This window comes from Platalea leucorodia (genome assembly GCF_965183815.1).
Source record: "Platalea leucorodia genome assembly, chromosome: Z".
NCBI lineage: Eukaryota > Metazoa > Chordata > Aves > Pelecaniformes > Threskiornithidae > Platalea > Platalea leucorodia.
Genome location: NC_138858.1, coordinates 80,109,806 through 80,132,463, shown reverse-complemented (window position 1 = coordinate 80,132,463; position 22,658 = coordinate 80,109,806). Strand labels below are relative to the sequence as shown.

The window sequence follows — 22,658 nt, the reverse complement described above, 5'->3', positions numbered from 1 at the left end:
TTCTGATGATTAAACAATGAAGCAATTCTCCTATACTATCTATTACCATATTTGATTATCCTTTATCTTTAAAGGCTTTGTTCTATGCTGTACAACTTGTTGCAACATTAATCTATTGCATCTTTTCCTATATTCAGCTGAAATAAAGTATTCCTGTCCTTTATTTCATAACTATTTGAAGCCTTTTCTCTTCCTTGTGCTAAAGGACTTGATTTCTTTCAGTCTTTTTGCAGCCTAGGATGTGAAGGATGTTACTAATGATAACCCAGTCCTCCCAGCAGGCCAGCAGTTCCTCCCAGTTTAACAGTACCAGCAAATGTAGTAAACTTACTCTGTTCCACCATTAAGCCAGATGAGATCTCTTCCATGAATCCCTCCCTGTCAGCAAGTAATTGAGAATTACAGAAGTACAGGATTTCAGCCAGTTTTGCAACCATGAGAAATTAATCTACCCTGTTTCCTGTACCCTTGCCGCCACAGCCCGCTTAGGTAAGACAGTGGCAAAAAACCTCTATTCATTAGAGTGTGCATGAGACCAAAGTTGCTCAGTACCTGGGCTTCAGTGTCAAGCAGTACACCTGAGATGCCAAAATCTGACTCAAAGAAGAGAATGTGTGGTGTTTACAAGATACAACCTTTCTACACTGGTTGCTTTTCCTAACTGCTCACTGAAATTAAAATTGGATGCTGCATTATCAATTAAATTTGTACAGCTGTTAATTCAGCATTAAACAGACGTGCTGGCTAAAAATAAAACAAAAATCACACACACCCCCCCTGCAACCTTTGAGCCTAATTACGCAGCTACAGAATGAGCACTGCAGAAGCGGCCAGTAGAAAGCTGCCAGTAAAAGACATATATAAAATCTACTTGGCCTCAGAGTATCCAGTCTCATACTACCATGGGACATGAGTTAACCAAATACTTCTAGCACATTGGAATTACACCAATGAGAGGGATTGTGTAGGTATTATAAGAACAAAATTAATCAATACCCTTTTTGCAGGGCTTTTCAACTTCACAGGAAAAAACAAACAAGTTTTCTGCATTACATTGTACATATTCCCATCTGAAAGGATCAATATGCGTCTCAGGCTCAACTCTTAAAAATGAGAGCTATCTTCCTATAATACGTGTCAAACTAACTAAGTCTTAAAGGTCTGACTTTTCTCAGCACATCCTAGATGATCCCTTGCTTAGTTCAAGTGCCTTAGTTTTAACTGACTGATCCAATTAAGTTTTCAGTCTTCAGAGCCTCTGGGATTCCCCTCTGCTCCAAGCCTACCCAGAATGAGCAAACATTTTTAAAGCAAATGGTTTTCTGTAAAAGACAATTAGTCTGTGTTCCTCAGCCTCCTATAGCAATCAGCTATTTTCTTCCTTGTGTTTTTCACGTGCTCCAACCTTCACTAATAATCTGCTCTAACACATCCATCCATTTTGCTAAATTAGCATGTATACTCACTACAGCCTTTTCCAATAATACCACTTCAGCATTAAACTTTTTTAAAATGTGTTGCATGATACCTGGAGGTTAGCAGACTACAAGCCTTTGAATCAGTCCTGCAAGACAGCAGGGCTTTTCTGTTGACCATGTGTGAGTAGGGACTTAGAGAAATCTTTTTAAAACAGGATTTTATTTTTCATTTCTACTTCTTATGTTTTCATAACACCACCTTCAGAAAAGCAAGACTTAGCAAGGTCTGCAGAGCTAATTTTTAGAACCAAAGTCAAAACAGGAGGCTTTGGGGGGTAATTCATTGGATTATTCATGCCACACCTGCTTGTTTTTTAAATAATGGTTAAAAATTAATTGTTGTCATTTTCTTTAATGCATTTGTGATTTTGTTTCATTTCAAAACCAAATTTATCCAACTCCTTAGCATAAACTTTGGCAAATGATAGTTATAATCAATGTAACTTGAGTGACTTCTTATAGTAGTACTTTTGTTCATCAACTATATTGTTAGGAAACAGTTCAAATTAGAATTAGACAAGTCAGTGATTTGTAAAGATCTTCACATATTTTAATATTTATATTCTAGATATGGCATCATCAAATATCTGACACTTTGTCTATCTGAAAGTATGCATCTGATACTCTAGATAAAGAAAAAAAATGGAATGTTATAGATACCTATTCAACATACAGAAAAAATCTGAATTTTTATCAAGATGGATGAAAACAAAATTTGCTGCAGAAGGTTTTCATGTCTGCCCTTTGTTCAGCCAGATGATCACCCATAGGCCATTTTTCTGATTATAGCCAGAATGATATGTTGATGCTTATGTTGATGCTTTATCTCTCCAGCTACCAATACCTATTTAAATCAGAAGTCAATTTGCCATCAACTTCTGTAAGCATCATTCTTGTCAGAACATCTACACTGAACTGCTGTGCAACTCATCCAGTATTTTACTGATATCCTTTCCAGTACTTCTGAAAACAAGCAATCCTTATAGTCCCTTGACACTGACAATGTTAGTCAATGATGAAACTGAACTTTTCAAAGCTTTTTTACTTTCCTTGCACAAGTTCCTCTGCTATGACCCTTAACTGGATATTGAGCAAACAGAGATGTTTAAGGGTTTCAAACTGTCAACTGATGGTACAAATGAACCTATAATGCCCCTTATTAAAATTCTCTGCTTTCTAAATGCACTGGGATTTGATGCAGAACTGTCTTTCCTCACAGGATGGGTTATGGAAGTTGCTTGAAGAGATGACCATCAGCCACAGTTAAGAATATGAAATCAGTGTGTCCATAAATAGATGCAAAAAGCATGGGATCCTAAAATATACACATTTACGCAGACACACACTTTTGTGTATATAATGTAATATATTAACTCCATTCCAACCTATACTGTTCTATGATTCTGTTTACTACAGGGACTAATTTATCTGTCACCCTACTGGGAAAATGAAAAAGGATCAACATTGCTGGGCTTTATCCCTCTATATATCTGGCAATTCAATGCATCCACTTAAAGATTCATTGCTTATGAAGTGCTGCAGAAGAAATATTTAAAAGAGACCACTAAATTTGGGGAGAAAAAAAATATCTTAAGACTAGAAAAAAAATGCTATAAGCTAGAAGAATGTAAAACAACATAAATAATTTGCAGGAACTGACTCAAGATATTTAAAAAAAATAATAAAATCTTTTATAGTAAGAATAAGCTTGCATATAAGCACAAGAGCTCACTGCAGTGTGCTGAATAAAACAGGAGTCGCTTCATTACTGCTGTACAATACACAATTAAACAGGCATAAAGTGCATAAAGACTTCCTGAAAAACAAACACATCCAAACTAAGTTTTCTTAAAGCTCAGGAATTCTTCCTAAGGAAAGCAAATAACTCCAGAATGTTACTCTCCAACTACTATACTGCCCTGCCCATTCTGCTTTAGGACTATTCAAGCACAGGGGTGCAGGCACCAATACTTTACTGTACATCCATATATCACAACATGAGTTCATAAACGATAGAGAATTTGAGAAGGGAGATCTCTGCTCCTAAAATTTAGTAAGAACTATTTATTTCTGATGCTAAGAACAGATTTATAAAGTGCAAATAACTGTTATTTAATTTTTCCTATACACTTTATTCTAATTGCTATTTTCTCTGCACTTCTCACAGTGCACTCTGCTAGGATGACCAGTCTGTCACTGTAGGGAAAAAATGCCTACCCTGCCCAGGAGAGCAAGGTGACCTGAATGCATTAATACTTTCAGAAATCCAAGTATACCATGTCATCTTCCCTTATTAACATGCTTAGCAGAAATTGCATTTTCTTTATTTGTCATCATTGTGTTACCTTTGTTATACAATTGCTTCTAAGCTCAGGGGCTCTAGGTCTGAACTTTTCTTTGAAAACTGGAGAACAATCAACCTCCCTTTTTTGGTAAATCTTGGTACGGAGCTCCAGTAGCTCCTCTGGCAAAGCCTCAATGACATTTCCAAGCAGCTGTTCTTTTGGCACTGAGTGCATAGATTTTTATAAGCACAGCTTTTTTCTCCTGCCAGAGTAAAGTACTTTCCCACATTTGCTCTGAACAACCTTCAGACACCAGAGATGAAGACAATGTTGTTGCAAGGGAAATGGCAGCACAGTCACCTTCTCTGACTCTCAGAATGTTATAAATCACTGCTGCCTGTAACAACCAAACAATAATTACCACATGTATGCTATCAATATACTACATACAACACATTACCCCACGAGACATCCACCTTTTCAAACGTCCCATCCCCAAACCCTCATTTATGAGGCTGCTGAAAAGCCTAGAAGCAACTCTGACACACTTTAATAGTATATACACACATACATATATATACACACACAGATGTATATTTTACATATATATATATATACACACACACACATACATATAAAACACAGACTAACACACACACATATACAGAAAAACTTGGGGAAACACCTTGCTTGTTTTTACTATCCAAACTATCAACATTTCTCAACATGTGCATCCTGATTTCCTTCTAGTCACCTTAGCAGAACTACAGCTGAAGAGAAATCCAACCAACCACATCTACAAGCAAAAAGTCTGGATCCAAGAAGTTTGAGGAAAACTTTCTTTTAACTTTAGGAACTCAGAGACAGGAGCTGTGAAGGAAGTAGAGCAAAGATGCTATCAGAAAAGCAAAGAGCAGAGGGCTGTGTAGGCACTGTACGACCCTCTATGCCTTCTGTGAGAACAGAAGTCAGTATTACTGGACAAAACCAGAAACACAGTTGTGCTCCAGCAGCTACTGCATCCACTGATAGACACAAACAAATCTTTTTCAGGCTCCTTCCATCTGCCTATCTGAAGAACGGGATGTGACACACTACACTTGTTTCATGGAAATCCTAGTAGAAAAGATCAATAACTGCTAGGAAACTATGTCTAAGCACCTAGAAGAAAGCAAGACGAGTAGTACCCAGCATGGATTTGTCGAGAAAAAGAAAATCCCAACAAATCAATTTAATTTCCTTCAATGGCAGAGGAACAGATTCTGTGGACAGAGAAGAAACAGATGATTTCCTACATGCTTGATTTCAGTAAGGTTATTTTATATTGTTTCACGTAATGTTCTCATAACTGATCTACAGCAGATGGTTTACATGAAAGTACTTATTACAGAATGAGTACAAAACTGGCTGGAGAACAATACTCAGAATGGTATCAGGGGTTCACTGTCAAAATGAAAGAATGTGTATTGTGAAGTTCCATAAAGCTCAGTACTGCATCTGGTAGCACTCAATACTTCAGCTATCACTTGGACAATGGAACAGAGGACAACTCCAGTCAACCTGCAAAGGGTATGAAGTTGAAGCAACTGCAAAGAATGTCAGAAAAACAGACGAACTCAAAACAGTCTGGCATGGTGGAGAAATTACCTAAAAAATACATGTTCTCTCCATCGTGTATGACTATGAATAAACAACACATGCACAAGAAGAATGGGAGATAAACAAGTAGAGGCTCTAATTTCTGATGTAGTAGATCTTTTCACTAAACATCCAAAGCACATATAGTTTACTTGCAAAATGACAACACAGAGCAGCGTTGCTCTATTAATAGCACTATTTAAAGCTACTCATGCAGCTATGTATCAGCTCATACAATTGCTCCTCAGAGTCAGCACAGTATCTTCTCTACGCTTCCAGCAATATTTCCCTCTGTGTTTTGCAGGTGCTATATAGAACGTGAGACTGGGAAGACGCAGCTTACTCTGATTTGGTCTCATCAGGAGACTGAGAGCACACCGGATTAATCTGCCACATGCTTGTTCTACTGTTAACCTCCACCTGCACCCCTGATGGTGATGTGCTAGAGACAGCTTTGTAAAGCAGCTGCACACATTCATCCCCAGAATCACCGCTGACACCACAATTCCTCCATTCAGGATTATGTCAACCAGCAAAAATCTCTCTTCTTACAGGGCTTCATACAAATGAAACAAAAGACGCCCAAAGCAACAACACCACAAAACAAATTATAGAAACACCCCGTCTAATATCTGTGTTCAAGCACATGGCAGTATGCCAAAGAGTTTACCAGCTAACAGTCACCAGAACTTTCTCCAAAAGGACACCACTAACCTGACTCTAACATAACCCATAGAGCTTCTAACATCTTTTTCTTATGATACAGGAGACCATGATAAACTGCTGCAACCTGCCAGAGCAACCCAGTGTCCCAGCATTAAGGATCTTGAAGGAATGGAGTGCTTTGACGCTAGCTACTTAGCTTCAAGTCAACCTTAACTCTGGCCGGGGGGGAGGAAGGACAGGTAATGTAAAAGACAATGCAAGTACTTCTGAAACCCCAAACAGGCAATACAGTTACAAAGATGAATAATGCACAGGTGACAGACATGAAGGAACCTCCACATTTATGCTACTTATCCCTAAGATCAGATGTGGAACACTCCTCTCCTTGTCTCTTTCTCTGCACCTAGCTGACAGGCCATGAAACACTTAAGCACCACATTGTGCTTTTGGGATCATTTTCAAATTCTGAACTCCTGTCTCCCCCTTTTTTCCTCAAGAATGGATCATTTCCTCTGTCTATATTGCCCAAGTTTTTGCCAAGTACTAAATAAAATGTTAACTATCTGTGTTCTTTCCCATCAGACAGGATCGTTTTCTATATTTTTTTCTCACATGGAGTCTTAAACTTCACACAACAACGTATAGCTGGACAAGCATACTCATTTACCTCAACACTAGCTCTTATTATCGTGTCTGGTCTCAATTACTTTGCAGCTGCAGTTCTGTGCACGTCTACATCAATGTAGCTACTGACTGTCATGGTAACACTCTCCCCACCCCAACCCTGGCTGTTTATTCCCACTGCTTCCTCTGCAATGGCTGTAGAGCTTTTCTGACCCTGCACCAAGCACTTGGAGCATGCTATGACAGAAAAAATTCACAGTGGGGGTAGGAAAAAAAAAGCTTTTTGCTGGCTTAGCATGGTTAAATAGCTCAGCAACAATGAAGTGAAGAGACGGCGATGGTGACAGGGCCAGAGCAGCCAGCTCTGATCACTATTTCTAAGGGAAACTGTGGCAAAAGCTTGCCACTTGAAAGCTTTAGGAGCACTGGCTGTTGTCTCAGGCTTGCATCACAGTCCTCCTCCGTTCCTCCCTCTGGCCAGAAGCTTTATTTCACTTTTTGCAGTTGGTCAGCAAGACTCACCCCTTAGAGACTTTCACTGCCTGACCCTTCTGCCCACTCCACCTCCAAGTTTTCCTATTTTCACTGCTTAGCAACTTGATTTTGAATGTCAGCAATGAGCACAGTGGGCAGAGTAGAACCACGTATCCCACCTCTAGAACTGCAGAAATCGCTGAGGGACCTCTGGAGGTCATGTTGTCCAGCCTTCCACTTGAAGCAGGACCATCGCCAACATCAGATCAATCATTTCACTAAACTGTATAAGCATCTGTCACTGGTGTAACAAAGGAGCTGACAGAAATGAGAAGCAGTTTGTAAGAGCAAGTCCAAGGTCAGACCAAAGTGAATTTTAAAACATAGTACAAAAGAGAAGAGCGTGGGATGTAGGAGCCACAGCTGCAGGAGCTACACCCTGAACTCCCACAGAGAACAGCACAGGACAATGGCACATCTATCTGCTAATACGGCTGCACGCTAAAACGAAATACTGCAGCACGAAAAGCAAAACAGTTGTAACTGCTCCTTACTGAAACCATGACAAGGAGCTGAGTGCCAAAATTTTCCAGTACGTGACACACACTAGAAACATGTCAAAAACTGCTGTTCTCTGGAAAGCACAACAAAACTGATGTTTAGGGAAAAGAGATTTAACTTAGCGAAGCAATGTCAGGGCCAAAATGAAGAGTTCTATCTATATAGCTATTTGGAAAAAAAAGCAGAAACGTAATCCAGGAATTATATCATCATTTTACTCTGCTTTTGATATATTTCCCCCAGAAGCCAGCTACAGTCCATCCTGAAATATTTATTTTTACAAAGACGATGCCCTACTGCAAAACACTGTTGAATCTGCTCATGTAAAGAAATACTTTAGATAATTTCACACTTGACCATAAGACCTACAGCAACCACTTAATACTTTTTAAATTATCCTCTAACATAGCGATAATTGACTCTCAAAACTCCCCCTAAATTACCATTCTTTTTTATCAAAAGGAAATTGTAAAGACACTAGGATGGCAGACAGAAAAACGGAGCTCTATATTACATATTACATATTATATAAATAGAAATATTACAACCTTAACTTGCATCATTAAAAAACCCTTTAAGTGCTTCAAAACATTAGCAGTAAGTTAAATAATAGGAAGAGAGCGGCTACAGCTAAAAGACACAAAAAAATTGTGGACAGGCAGACTGAAGGAAAAGATAACAGGACAACCTTGAAATAAAATGAGTTTTGAAACACTAACACAAATGTGTATGGTGAATTTTGGACTATCACCTTGTTCGAAATGGCAGCTTTTCTACCACCCCCCCTCACAACCCCACACCTTCTTCACCGTATTATACATCTTTCAACAGTGAATGTACTGCTCTTTGCTTCACAAGGTCACGTGTTGTCTGGTCATACTTGCATTGATTGACAGGAACATGAAACTTTCCCATTTTGAACTGCAAAACTTTTGAGCGCAAAGCACTTTACTTTGTTTCTCTTCTAATCTTTTTGGAAAGGCTTCCCACCTACCAGATCTTGCAGTCAAGTCATAATCATTGTGCTTCTGTCAAATCACTGCCTACTGTCATTAAAACTCACCATTACAACCTCATTCTACAATCAAGCTGCTGGAGAAAAATTCAGTAGAGTACATCTTAATCCAAGATACAACTTCCCTAGCAGAAGTAATGGCCCAAATTTGGATTCAACAAAGTCAAGTTCAATGTTTAACAATGTTTCCCACCCATTTTAATTATCTTCCTTTCCCTTACACTGTGCCTGAGAAAAAATCAATTAGGTGTTTTTAGTTTAATATATTTGAAATAGCACTGGCCCTCAAACATTCAAAATTATATGCAACCTATACACACATACGCAAAACATTTAGTGCTTTGTCCAACAAAGGAAAGCGTTTCCTAGGTGAGGCTGTTAAAATAAGTAAAAATTAAAAGCAGATGGCTACAATACAACATACTTCTGGAAAGAATCTTGAATTCAAGTTAGTGACTTCTTCACAGGATTAAAGAGAACCCCAAATCAAAGCAGAATATTGCAGAACATATCAGCCACATAAAATCCACAGCAGTTCTGAGGAGTGCTGCTGAAGCACGAACCGTGCATTTGCCCAGGTGACGGATAAAAGGATATTCTACTCGCGCAGATAGAGAGCATAAATAGGAAGTTGAATGGAAATCATCATCTGCTTATGAAACATCGTTTCCAATGATTATATAAGAAATAATGGAGATGGTGACAGAGCGAGTCCATCCCTGTATCTGCTATAAATCAATTTGAACTAACCTCCCACACTACCACCACAACTCTACCTGCCAAGAACTGTCAAAACCATAAATCCTGTTCTTTAATCAGCATGAGAATTGCTGTGGAAATTTAGTAGGAGTGCTAAACATCCAATATGGACCACCCTAAGAAAGTATACTGCTTCTGTGAGCAGGAAGGCCATAGCTGGATTTTCCACCCATCACTGCATTCAAACCATTTAAGTTAACGGCTCTGAAGAAGGGACCTAGCTCCTGTTCAGGCTCTTACACACCTTCCTGTGGTCTGTAAAGACACTGTATGCCTGCTGCTTGGTTTTCAACTTTGTGTAAGGGAAGCTCAGAACCTTTTATAATACATAAATGCTAAAATAGAGCAAAAGGGAACTTGTATGCGAAGACGGTCTAGCTGTTTTGTTGGGCTGGACTGCTCTACTAGAGGAGAGAAAATGTGGAGGTCCCCGAGGGACAGCCTGAAGGAGGGAGAAGGCCAGGGAGCAGATGGTTGTACTTTCCACACAGATGTCATGTGGGAATGGAAGAGCTGAAAGGCCTCCAGGAAGAATCTATCTATGACTTGTTTGCATTACAGAAAGTAATATTCTGACCTCTGTCTGGAAACTGATCAGCAGTCAAAATTAGCTACATGTAACTAATTCTGCCCTCTGATCCATAGATGTGTTCACAGCTGGAGAACACCTCATCCTCCAAATAAACTAGGGGAAACTCGGAATTTTTTTCTTTCAGTTTACTAGAAGTGCAGATCACAGTTCAGAGCAGGAACAATGGCCTAACATTTCTCCCATGCATTCCTCGTCCAAGTCCTGCCAGAAGAAACTCACCGTTTCTCAAAGTGGCAGATGTCAACTAGCAACACATAGCTGAAAAAAAATCTCCCATAAAAAGATAGAAATGCTGAATCCTCTTTATAAATACTTTGCATGACCCTGTAAGGTTACAGGCCAACTTAAAAAAATTAAGCAGGCGGAAAAAAAAAAAAAAAAATTCAGCCCATAACATCTCACTTTAATTTAAATTTGAAAGGAAAGCATACCCATTACTGTGTCTTCAAACTATGTTCACAGGTCATTACACCTGGCACTCAGGCAGAAAACCTGCAATCGTTCTTGAATTCTTTGCTTAACACACCACATTATGCTAATAAGTTATAACAAAAAGAAGGGGAAAAATTCCAAAATGTGTCTTCAGGATTTGGATAATCTTATGCAGGTATTTGTGCACAAGACTTGACAGTCTAATTAATATTTTTTATTATTAACTATAGCAAAATAAGTATATGACCTGTATCCAGACCTGAAACTTGTGGGCAGCTATTCCTCCAGGTATTACCCATCATTAAAAAAAGGTGGGAAATTCATCCACGCTGCAGAGAAAAAGAAAACCAACAGCATGGTGTTTATACACTGCACAAGGCTCCATATTCAGGGTCACATTAAATAGGTCTACATGACCCATCTGGCAGAACAATACATCTAGGCTATGCTGTACTAATTGTAATTCAGCTAGCAGAGGTAAGAGTAATATGAAGCACAAAGCTTCACAGCTACTGGTATGTGTGCTAAGAAAATGGTGCTTGCTTGTTTATTTCCTTTACAATCACACCTCAATTATTCTTGTCACTTAGACTTGCTTTTTCCATGTAGGTAGGACACTAAGGGATATTGGTATGAATTTTGTACAAAGAAAAAGCAGGGAAACATACCAACACAAAGTAATTCAAGTACCATGAAGGAAAATCATTCCTGTGGCAGTGAAGGCTAACCCGTACTGGGCCACAGCAGCACAAGGATGGTGAGATCAAGAGAAGTGATTATTCCACTCTACTTGGTATTCCCAAGACCCTATCTGGAGTACTGAGCCCAGTTTGGGCCTCCAGTACAAGACACCTACCAACAAACCAGAGGGAATCCAAGAGGGCCTCTAAGAATTAGGGGGCTAAAGCATACAGCAAATGAGGACAGACTAAGGAAACTGAACTTATTTGGTATGGAGAAAGCTAAGGGGGCATCTTCTACTATCTAAAGGACATTTAGAAAAGCCTGGAGCAGATTCTTGTCAGAGGTGCACAATGAAAGGACAAAACCAAGCAGTCTCAAGTTGCAACTTGTTCAAAATTCTGCACAGACTTTAGGAAAAAAAAAAAAAAGTCTTCCCCACAAGACCAATTAAGCACATAAGCAGGTGGTACAGAGAGGCTGGGGACTTCCCTTCCTCGAGGATTTACCAAGTTGGGCAAAATTGCACAAAGCCTGATCTAACATTGAAGACAGGCCCCTGCTTTGAGCAAGAGGTTAAACAAAAATGACCTCCAGAAATCCAAGCCAAATTTTTCCGAGATTGTGAGAAACAAATGATTCTAAGAAACTGTGAAAGTTACTAAATACAATATAAACCAGCTGTAGCTTAATTGCACCAATAATAACAAGAACATACAGACTGGCTTTTCTTGCCTTACAGCACTGTTCTACCAAGCAGTTTCTTCTGTGCTGTAGAAAAGAGATGAGCGTATAACATTTAATCTACTGTTTACAACAAACTACTAATGTGATCAGAAATGGATCTGATGCTGGAATAATTACGGTTCCAGAGTTGGTTTGTGACCACATCATGGTCTCAGGTGATCTGCTTCCACAAAGTCTTTCTCACACATCTCAAACTCAAGATCAGTGCTCTGAGGGGTCGATGTTCTTTGGAAAACTAAGGCATTTTCCATGCAGGAATCCTCTTAATAGGTCTTCACATAGAGGACTTCAGCATCTAGTAGCTAAGAGATGAAGAGATACACTCTTCCTTTTTCTATGGGCAAACTTCATATGCAACAGCAAGGATAGGACATACTATGTAAGCTGATTATCTACCCATATTTTTCAGCTGAGACTGTGGCATAAAGTCTCTTGTTTTATTTTTTGATTTCTAGCACGCGTAACTTGCTGTTGACATTTCATTCTCCTCTCACGCCACTAACAGCATCACTTGAACTGACTCCAACTGAACGGATATGGTAGATTATGTAACTACTCAGTCCACCAGATTTTTCCCTTTTTTCCCTGCATTTGGAGCATCAATGTTTGGGACACCTAACACATTCAAGTCCCCTCTACACTACAGAAATAAAAATATTAAGCCACAACAAGATCTTGCAGCTGTCAGCATTTGTAACCGCAGATGTAATTAAAGAGCGTAAAAGAAACTGTTAAGCATCTCCATCACAAAAATCAAACGTACTCTGTTTTGAAGAAGCTTCAATAATCAAACTGAGTTTGCCTTTGCATATGGCAAACATGACATACCTTGCAAGCCTTTCTATCGTTTTTCAAGGAAGATCCAGCTGTATGTTGCTATAGCACATTTTTCATAATGTGTGGCTGGAAAACTGTATTATCGCTGATTTGCTTCCAAAAATTACTCCATCTGAGCTCTCCAGCTAACTAAAATAAAGACACTCCAATTCCGAACCCACAAAGATATCCAGTGAGACACTACCTTCAAATCTAAACACAATAGGCAAAGTTCTGCTCTATCCCCACTCCTTTTTTCTTTGCTCTTACTGGAGTTACTCTCCTTCATTGCTGGCAAGCCATGACAGCACGCTGGTTTCTGCTGCATTCTACCTCTCCCCAGTGTGACCGACACTTGTCCTGCACTCCAGAACAAAACTTTCTAACTTGATCTTTCAGTCACCCAGTGAAAACAGCATGACACTTAAGATGGCGGGGGAGGGAGGTGAATATAACAACAAATCCAAGTATGAAGTGAGCAAGAAGTCCCCAAGGAAGTAATCTGAATGAAAACAAAAAAAGGAGCAGAAACTTTTACTGTTACAGGTCTTAATTTGAGAATGAATATCGCATTCATTCTCCACACCAAAACCAAAAGAGGCTTTGGGGTTTTGGTCATGTGCGCTAATGGCAAATGGCATTTTTATTTTTAATAATTCTAACTCAAACAGAAATTTGGCTCTCGTACGTTAAAAAAACCTTGCAAATGGTAGACGAACATTCAAAGAAGTTTTCAGACCCTGAAAGTTCTGTGTTAATCCCCAGCAACTCCAAACTCTGGAAAGAGAAAGACAGCTTTGGTCATGATTTGTCTTGCAATGGAAAGTGTAGTATCAACACAAAATGATGCTAGTTACAGCCCCACTGTTAACAAGGGATATGCAAAAGAGCACCAGAGGTTCTCCATGATCAGGGGGACCTTTGCAGTTCCCAACTATCTCACAAAGGGAAAACTGAAATACAGAATGGTTCCACGAGGCCTTTCTTGTACCTGGGGAGAATAATTTCCAAGCTTGGGAATGAACACTGTAAACCTAATGGACAAAACATTCAACCCATCCAGAAAGGACTTGTACATTTTACATTGTTAAATTATGCCAACTCAGCAAGGTAGCGCTCATCTTCAGTACGTGCCTATTCACTCCTCTCAATATATGAGCCTAGCCTGAGAACTGCACTGCTCTTAGAGGATTTCTCGTGTGCAGTGAGGAAAAACGCAACAACACGTTCAGCTTTAGTCATACAGTGCTCCCCTCCGGGAACAAAGCATTCTAGCATGCTAACCATGTATGTCGTGTTTTAAAAGGGGTTTCTCTGCCAATTGGGAACGTAGCCTGCCTCCATATGAAGTAGTACATGCCTACAGATACTGGTCACCCAACATGCATTGAACTAAGAAACTATCATTTAAATCTCACTGCTTGAGCAGAATTTGGCATGGGGATCTTCTCATCTGCCTCAGATAAAGAGCTTTACATGTTTTGTAATGTTTTCAATAGAGGCTGCTGGACAGAAAACAGGAAACAGCTGGCTAGTCAATTACACTTTTAATTAATATTTCCTTTGATAAGCTGATACAGATTTAAGAATCCATTAAATGTGATTAAATGAACTTGTTAATTTTTTTACAAATTTTTTCAGGCTTTCCTGTGAGATGTACAAAGATGCTTAAACACACTGACATTTCTAATATAATAAATATGAAGAGCTTTAATAATTATGCCTTCTATATACAAATCTTTTCACTGACATATTCCTGTACTTGAGAGTGACACATTTTAACCACAAATGGCTACTTACCTTGATTTCACATTCCATGAAAAGTTAATACAAGAGAAAAAGCAGGGAAGTTATTTTTCCATGGCTTAATTTAGTATGTAACATACAGATGCTGTACACTATGTATTTTTCATACTACTGCTTTGCTAGGATTCATGATCAAAAAAATGAGCAAAAAGCTAGTTAAATTGCTTTACAAATGGAAAATACATTTGAAGGAAACAGATGAAGGCAGTGTAGGCTTAATGGTATGCTTTTTAAGAAAAAAATGAAAAAGCAGATCAAGATTCAAAACTGAAACTCAATTTATCTCATGTTTACACTTTGGAGGCCTCCACTTCAGTGAATGCTCTTCTCTGGCAAGGGTTCAAAACATAATTTTCAATACCACAAGACTGCATACCATCTCTGTAGAACTGAACGGAAAATAGAAGTGGCAGAGTTTTCTTTTGGTTGGTTGGTTGTTGGGGGTTTTTTTGGGTTTTTTTTGGTTTTTTGTTGGTTTTTTGTTGTTTTTTTTTTTTAATAAGACAAAAAGAAGAAAAAAATTATCTTAATTCTACTGGCACCTGTCATTTACTCATCAGATTTTGTAAGTCAAGACTTAAGGAAACTGAAGAATAGAACTTCTATTATTGCCAACAAATGAAACACAAAGTTAGAGGGAACAGAGGGATAAAGCTACTAAGTGAAACTGTTTATTTCTGTCAGATAAAGGATTTTCACACGCAAGACACATTGCCTTCTTTTTGTTCAGTTCCTGTATTTTAAAAATACACAAAGTTGCTGGCATAACATACTGAAATCTATCTATAAAGAATGTTCCTAATAAAACCACAAAAATTCATCCAGCTTAATATAAGAGGCACAAGGTACCAGTCTACATTCTACTCATAGTAAATGATGAGACAGAAGCATCTGAAAAGACATCCCTATTAATAGACATCCATTTCTTAATGTAATTTGCCTCTGAAATACTACATGTGTATGGACTGCAACGAAGGGACTTCAGTTTCATGCTAAGTCCTCTCTCAACAGCCAACCTGAAATTGTACAGCTGTCAACATGACCATGCTTCAAGAAAAATTTTCTGTTTTTAAAAAAGGAATTATGTTTAAAGTTTTTCTTTTTTTTTTCCTTCTAATTTATTACATCACATATCCTGTTGAGAGCACAGCACTCACACAATCAAGAGTACAGCCTGACAATCAATTAAAACTGACATAGATTAACACAGCAACCAAACACAACAGTCCTGCCATTCCCAACATCTTCATTCTTATCTCTTTCCTTTTGCACTGGCATAAAAGCTTGGACAACCATATAGTGAACTGAAACAAGAATCCTAACCAGTCAAAAATTTAGCCAGAAAGAACAGATGACCACAGCAGTTCTTCACCTGTCCCAGTTACCTGTTGCAGTTCACCACAAAGCCACAAAAACTTTTGCACTGAACATATGAAAGGGGCTGTGGGGTAGCAGAAATAATTGCTTAACCCACCAATACCACGGAAAAGTTATTGATGAAACTCTATTCTGAGGTTCCTTTCCGTAGTACATAAAAAAATCAAACATATTACTTGTTAATTAATAACACTTGATAATATGTTCATTATATATCACAGGCTGATTAAACTGCCATGCAAATTTCAATTCACTTTTGTAGTATCAAAAAGCTACACAACAACTATTTGTTAGTTTGGCTGAAGCCCCAGCTTTTCCTTTAAACACTTTCAGAGACAGCTAACAAAATACCAAGAGTCAAATATAACTCCTCTGTGATCAGTACCACTTTATTAGCCTCATAGGCTCTTAAAACGGATGCATGCACCCTGACTGGGTAGTCATGGAATCCTTCTCTTACAATTCTTGCTTTCCCCTCAGCCCTTCCCCTTCATTTTAGGGCATGACACCCCTGGAAACAACTCTGACACACACGTATTATCTTTGAATCTACAATATGAGCAGGCTAGAACAATTCTAGAAGTATAATATGCAGTGATACTAGAAATGTAGTGATTAGTCCTTTCATGTCAGAGCTGGGGCGGTTTGTCTCACCACAGTCCTTACCTATGCTTTATATAGCACTTTTGCATTCGAGATGACCCATCATATTTCAAAGGCCCCACGCTCACACTAAGCTACAGAGCTCTTTTCTGCCCATTTCCATGTTACCACCAAAGTCACCACTTCAAACCCAGTACCTGTCTAAGGGACTGTATGAAATGCAGGGCTCAGAGGAAGTGTAGATCCCGATCCCTATGTTATGTGCATACTCAGGCACACCATGCCCGGACCAAGTAAGAGAGATGTATTTATCCTATCTAATCAAGAAACCTGCACTACACAAAACAACATAAAACCAGGGATCTTAATCAACAGCTGTCTCCACTGCTTAGGATTACAATTTTTTTTTATTTGATAGAGTTGGCAATTTCTGCTCTGCCAGGGCTCACAAGATTACATTATGATTTTGAGTAATAAATAGCAAACATATTCCAAAATATGCATTCCAAAAAATAATCTAAAGCAAGTTGATCATAACTGCATTTGATTATGATAGTTGTGAAAGTATTTCTTTACTTAGGCAACCCAAAAGCATTAGCACTCAAATTCTTATGCCAGATCAAGCCTGTGGTCTGAATCTGGCTGTTTGAAACCTGGGTCACATTTAATTTCTCACATCCAGATTACATATCTAAATGTTTACTACTGTGTTCCCTATTTTCAGTCCTTTTTAGCTTAGCTTCAATAATGTTTTCTATATCTTGATACCTCTGTACACTTCAAGTCAGCAAGCATTATACATTCTCTAGCAGCTGAGGACTCCTCCTCGCAGCCTTCACTCTGCAAACCCGCGTGAGAAATCTAGCGGAAAGGAGCAGCATCCTTGGTTTGTGTTGGCTACACAGCTCCCTATGCTACGTTCAATTCATGTTCTTCAAACTCCAAGGCTGACCTAAACAAGACAATCATTGGGTGAACCTGGTTGTACAATACTCACTCAAAAGAGGAATGACACGTCTATAGCATCTTCTAGGTTGACTGATGATTTTCTTCATCCCAGTTTAAATGCAAGTTTTCTCCACTGTCCTGATAATGCTGCTGCACACAAAGCTAGACCCTGTATGAGCTTTGATGGAGACATTAAACTTTACAAAAAAGTGCATTAAAAAGCTTGTCTAGGAAAACGGATGTTCCTTCAAATTCAGTTTAAAAAAAACCTGAAGTCCAGTCATCAGTTCACAGTTTTCTTTAGTTATAGATTTTTTTTTTTAAGCTGTCTGTAAGCCAAAAAACACTGACTGGGCTATTTTTCTTTTTATAGCTAAGAATCCTTCATGAAATAAAGACTTTTTTAGTGGGAGTTTACAAAACGCTGTACAGCTCATCCATATATAGGTAACTGCTGTATTACACGTGTACACTTTCACCTAGATTAACTCAAAGCACAAATCCTTTAATTACATTTCAGAGACAAATGAAGTATTTTTTTGTCCCGGCCATAAGGAATAACAAGTATACTGTACTTGCAGTATATACAGAATGCTTTATGGTAAAGCTTAACTTCTGCACTTTGAGATGCAAATGCATGTGCCATCTTTTCAGATAATTAAAACAGTTTAACACATCAATTAATACTGTAAGTAAGGATTTTTGACAGCTACACAACTGTTCCCCATAAATTAAAGGCTTTTTTTTTCAGCCTTTCCCTCTTCCTACTTCCCTGTCAGATCCATCAGGAATTTATTTTTTTGTATAGCAAATGCAACACTGCCTTGTGAATGGATTTGATGGATGGACTATTTGGTGGATAAGGAACTGGTTGGATGGTCACATCTAGAGAGTAGTGGTCAATGGCTCAATGTCCAGATGCAGATCAGTGATGAGTGGGGTCCCTCAGGGGTCTGTACTGGGACCAGTACTGTTTAGTACCTTCATCAATGACACAGATGGCAGGATCAAGTGCACCCTCGGCAAGTTTACAGATGACACCAAGCTGAGTGGTGCGGTTGACACACCTGAGGGACGGGATGCCATCCAGAGGGACCTGGACAAGCTCGAGAAATGGACCCATGTGAACCTCATAAGGTTGAACAAGGCCAAGTGCAAGGTCCTGCACCTGGGTCAGGGCAACCCCTACTATCCATATAGGCTGGAGGATGAAGGGATTGAGAGCAGCCCTGCCGAGAAGGACTTGGGGGTACTGGTGGATGAAAAGCTGGACATGAGCCAGCAATATGTGCTCACAGTCCAGAAAGCCAGCCTTATCCTGGGCTGCATCAAAAGAAGCGTGACGAGCAGGTCGATAAAGGTGATTCTGCCCCTCTACTCTGCTGAGACCCCACCTGCAGTACTGCATCCAGCTCTGGGGACCTCAGTTCAGGAAAGACATGGATGTGTTGGAGCAGATCCAGAGGAAGGCCACAAAAATGATCTGAGGACTGGAGCACCTCTCCTATCAGGAAAGGCTGAGAGAAGTGGGGCTGTTCAGCCTGCAGAAGAGAAGGCTCTGGGGAGACCTTATTGTGGCCTTTCAATACTTGAAGAGGGCTTATAAGAAAGATAGGGACAGACTTTTTAGTAGGGCCTGTTGTGATAGGACAAGGGGTAATGGTTGTAAACTGAAAGAGGGTATATTCAGGTTAGATATAAGGAAGAAATTTTTTACAATGAGACTGGTAAAACACTGGAACAGGTTGCTCAGAGAAGCTGCGGATGCCCCGTCAATGGAAGTGCTCAAGGTCAGGTTGGACAGGGCTTTGAGCAACCTGATCTAGCGAAAGATGTCCCTGCCCATGGCAGGGGATTGGACTAGATGACCTTTAAAGGTCCTTTCCAACCCAAACCATTCTATGATTCTATGAATACCACCTTGGTCTTCACAGTGTTTTCTTGGTTCTTCCTCAAGGCCTAACAAGAGTAAAAAGGGAAATGCACAACCCAAAAGCAGTATAAGACATGCAGCGAGATGGTGTAAAGTACAAAAAAAAAAAAACCAACAAAACAGTGAAGCTGTCCAGGAAAGTTACCCTTCCTTCTCAGAACCTTGCACTTCACCAGCATATGTCAAAGATGAAGAAAGGTAGAAGAGTCTGACTTATGTCCTCCCTAGGATGCTATCTGGGGACCTGCTGCGTCTCCCTCCGTCCTAGGGTCCCTGTCAGCCATGACTTTGTACAAGGGTATGTAGAGGAAAAGAAGAGTGCCAAGCAGTCTGTTGCAAGGAGTGCCTGAAATCTTGGTGGAGATGGGGACAAAGGCACCCTAGATACACGAAACAAAAGGGCAGAGACATGAAGAGGTGGCAAAAACTCAAAAAAGTAGGTAGCATAGTTGTAAAAGAACAGGCAGAAGGGATGGAGGGGCAGATGGTTATCTTCCACCTGACAAGAACCAAGAGAGACAGGCACAACATAAAACAGGAAGAGGAATAGATTCAAGTATATTTGCTAGAAATTGTTTTTAAGTAAATCTGTCTGCCTCTGCAGAAAGATTCTTTCACGTGAATGGAAAGCAAATATACATACATGAAACCTTTTTACATTAAAAAATACTGTATTACTAAGCTTTGTACTGGAAGAATTAATTACTATAGCAATAATTTCAAATTCTTTATTAAGAACTCAGAAAATATCCATATAAATTTAGAAGCAAACTTAAGTACAAATTTCTAACAATCATTTTTACTATTCCAAATTCCCAGAGGAGTCGTCCATGCTTAAAGTACACTCTTCACAGCTCTAATTTACTGAAAGCATCTTACCTATACCATACATCAAAAAGAACATCTGTTAAAAGAGAGACAAATATAAGCCAGTCAAGCACAAAATTAAACTGTTAAAGATAGCCTGAAAGATAAAGCTTGTTCCCTTTTTCAGTTCAATAGATTGATGACACATAAAAAAAACATTTCAGTTTAATTTTCTTCAAAATTAAGAAAATTAAAATATTCTGGTTTTGTGAAAAATAAATATATTAATAGCCTTTCTCTCTTCCCTAACTCAGGAGGGACTGGGAACCACCAATGCAAGAGAATTATTCTTCTCCTCACTCTAGTTATCACTGTTATCTGCATGTCAAACATGCAGACAATTTCAGTCTTTCTCCCTCCCATACTTGTCTCACTTACATCACTACATTGTTTCAATTAAAATTGCTGAATTTCTAAGTCCTAGTACTAACAATGAGGGCAGGAAATGTGGGAAGAAGTAATGTCTGAGAAATTAACACATCCAAGGTGTCCATGATGCCACTGTTTCACAGGGAAAGATTTATGTCCCAAGTCAACTTCAAAGAAGAATAAACTACAGAAAATAAGTTGTTATTAAAAAAAAAAAAAAGTGCTAGGACTTTAACAAATATACCAACAAACATTCATAGGCTGTTAAAAAAATTTTAAAATTTGCATGCCAGCTTTAAGAGCTTAAGAGTCCCCCTCCATTTGAATACATGCACTCTAGCTGCAGGTTACTGCAACATTTTCAGCAATACCTGGAACAAAGGAAAACATGCAACTGATGTTCTGGTCATAAGAGCAAGCTGGCATCAGACATCCATATGCTGCTTCATAGTATGTTCGCTCCTCCACAATAGATGAAACTGTACACATGCATTTACTCTTACAAAAGTCCAGTTAGTTTACCTCTGGATGAAAAAAGACAAGTTACCTTCACATTTCTAAAACACACAGTATGCGCATGGAAAGTCACCACGGACCAGCCAACATGCAGGACAGGCTAGTGTATGGAGTTACAATAGCAAAGTGCTGATGTAACTGGATCCTTCAAAAAGGATTTTACTTTCATTCAAAACTCACTTTCAGTCCAGAGTTGCCAGTTCTATTTGGTGTTTGGCTCTTTTTAAGAAGAAAAGCCACTTACCTTTGTCCTGGTCACCTCAAAGCACATAAACGAGTGGCTGGTTTACTGTAAAGACCTGAGCACTCCCTAGCATCCCTACAGTTAGAGTTACTGGGACATTCAACTCTTTTGCAAGTCATTTATACCTGTACTTTAATATAGGTGAGGTATCTTACAGTTTTAAGCGTATGCATGTGTGCGTGCCTTCCCTCCTCTCACCTCAATACAGTACGGTCTTGCTATACTGACAGCAATTGTACAACCCTCCAGTTTACACAAGCCTGTCAGATATAATCACCTGCTCTATCATGAAAATCTCCAATATATGTAACATCTATATTAGCTTATCAGCAAAGCAAATGTCCATTAGTAAGTGTTCACTTCTTTGAATGACAACTGCATTATCTGAAAACTAGAAGTTAAATTACTAATACAAATCACATCAGAGTAACAATGCCATTTGGGTTATTTGAGGTTTTTGGTTTTTTGTTTGTTTGTTTGTTTTTTTAATCAGAGCAATGACCTCTATCTCAAGTTAAAAAAATTTCAGATGTAAATGAGACTTGTTCCTTCAAATTAGGATTATGGAACTTGGGAATTTATTACCATTTTCTACCAAGTCACCCAATGCACCACAATTATTTTCCTCACAGATATCTAGGAAAAATCACTTATTACGGATTGGTTGCTTTCATCCCCTCCCTCCTTAGGACCAGGACCAGGACCAGCAGTACTCCAGCAAGGTGGTGCCACCTCCTGGAGGACAGAAGTGTAGAGCTCCAGGCTCCCATCTGGGCTTGTAATTGTGAGCTTCAGCACCCTTCCCTGGCTGAGAAACTTTGTCAGCTGCTCTGAAAATTCGACAGTATATAAATATATACTGCGAGAAATAAGCAAGTAACATCATAACGACCAGAGAGGACAACAAAAACTAGAATTACTTACATGGCACGTCTTGTGGTTTCTGATCTATCCTATAATAATCAAATAGCTGCCAAAACATGAAAACAAATGCTTTAAAGTTTTAATTTTCCTGCTTCTTTCAATAAGGTGGTTTTTTTCCTAACTAAAAAGTTAATTTTTTTACAGTAAGAAATTGCTCAAGCATCAAGATCAATTTAATCATTCTTCATTTAACGGTTTCTGGCTCAAATACTGGGGAGAAAAAAAAAAAAAGCCAAAACCATGAATATCACTAATCATTGCAAAAATGCCACAAATACAGACCCTGAATACAGCATGTTTTCC

General features: G+C 38.9%; 1 protein-coding gene across 3 annotated transcripts in view; it reads right to left on the bottom strand.

The window, feature by feature from the left end:
* Nucleotides 1–22,658, bottom strand: part of MSH3 (mutS homolog 3) — a gene marked incomplete at its 5' end in the record, with an annotated part of 118,752 nt that overhangs the window by 77,441 nt on the left and 18,653 nt on the right. The window lies entirely within an intron of this gene.